The following is a 1,797-nucleotide window of genomic DNA, read 5'->3' on the forward strand; positions in this document are numbered from 1 at the left end:
TATGTGGGGGGGTAATAGTTGCGTCACATTTGTCTATACTCAAGGTTGTAACATAACAGGGGCTGGAATCCCTTCAACCCTATAGAAACCGAAAGATTATGCAGATTTACAACTTATTTACATTTGGATATTTCTCCCCCTACCCATCAATCGAAAGCATTATAGGACACCTTTGTTAAATAGTTGTTGCAAATTTTTGTCAAACATGTAAATAGGAAGCCTAAATTTGAATCCTCATAGAGAGTAACGGAAATGTCCTAAAATTATATTATCTTAAACAATGGAAAAAATTATGTGAAATAAAAACTGCCAGAAATTGTTATTATATAAATAACAAAAATATTTATTAAATAAATAGCATTATTTAGCAAGTGATGCAACGAAGTAAGTAATCGTTTTTTATTTGGATTGTCCCAAATCACTGCTTATATTTAACAAATTTCGTAGGATATTGTTAAACCGTGAAAAACGGTAAGCAAAACTAATCCCCTAAATATTGCAACTCCTTTGGTACATAAAACTCTAAAATGTATATGTTTAATATAGCTTACAAATTACCAGAAAATGTAAAACAATATTCAATGCCTCCTAAAGCAGTTGGTTATGCTTGAAGGTGAAATCAATGCCGGAGAAATCGTTTGGAGGCTTGAATAATTCTTTATTTTTATTTTATTTACAACAAATATAAAATCCTTGAAAATAAAATTTACTGCTGATGTCACAAATCGATGCAATTTTATTTTTATGAAAATGTTTTTTCTACTTTAAGATGTTAGTGGCTTTGCCAACCTGTAACGTTAAAGAAAATTTTAATATAAATATTTAAAATTAAAATTAGAAGTTAATACAGAGCTTCAGGGTATTTTTCACGAGGATTTTAAACTAAACAAGAGACATTTCAAGCTTTCAGTTTTGTCAAAAGAGCTATGCCTCAGGAACGGCTAAGGGTACTGTGTTGGAATTATCAGGACGTGTTCAATGGAAAGTTGAGCTAAATCAAAATACACAATTTTCAAATTGTTCAATTTTCTTTTGTTTTTTTTTTTATCTTTATCTCAATTTGGCTTTTTGAATGAGAATTTTTTCCAAGTCTTGATTGGCAAATTTTCTGTTTATCATTAAAATTTCGAGAAAAACTTTGATATTATGTGAAATGTTTATGCTGTTTATAAAAATCTAAAGACAAATTGATAAGTTATTTCAAAGTCATTTGTGTAATGCAACCTTAATTAAATTTGTGACAAATTTTCTTACTTGTGTTCTTATATGGCATTGGACAATCCTTATTTAACTGTTACTTCTCAACCTTTTGCCTAGAATTAGTTTAAAGCATCTGTCCTAGTCAGCTTAATGTTCGATACGATCCCTACCTGGGGCTCAAACTAATAGACTGATTATTGGAAACCGAAGGGATGCTGGGACTTGATAAACTCGCTATACACGTTGCCCTGGTATTGTAGTACTTTCGGGATCGGCGCACCCCTTTAGAGGGGAAATCAAAGTCCATGAACCCTAATCAATGACTCATAATGCGTCTCTCAAATTAAAAAGCAACTACACGTGTAGTTCCCTTGAATTTATTGAAAATAATTTTTTTTTCATCTGAAAACACGAAATTTTGTTCATAATATAAGAAATTTCAATGGTGAAACAGCCAATATCCATTCGCCATTATTAAATTAAAATCCCAAACCTGGATTGAAGTCTCCATGCACCTTTTTCGAAAATAGTAGGCAACTATTAATTGCTGTAATTTAAATTGAACCAAGATTCGAACAGAATTGTTGAAATGATTGT

At 30.9% G+C, this 1,797-nt stretch overlaps 1 non-coding gene across 1 annotated transcript; it reads left to right on the forward strand.

The window, feature by feature from the left end:
* Window positions 1-1,293: 1,293 nt before the first annotated feature.
* On the forward strand, window positions 1,294-1,485 carry LOC148945943 (U2 spliceosomal RNA). The gene has a single exon (XR_016142674.1). It is a non-coding gene; the product is annotated as a U2 spliceosomal RNA (small nuclear RNA).
* The last annotated feature ends 312 nt before the right edge of the window (window positions 1,486-1,797 follow it).

The sequence above is a fragment of the Artemia sp. Qi Xiang Cuo genome, chromosome 12 (assembly GCF_049724085.1).
Source record: "Artemia sp. Qi Xiang Cuo chromosome 12, ASM4972408v1, whole genome shotgun sequence".
In the NCBI taxonomy this organism is placed as follows: domain Eukaryota; kingdom Metazoa; phylum Arthropoda; class Branchiopoda; order Anostraca; family Artemiidae; genus Artemia; species Artemia sp. Qi Xiang Cuo.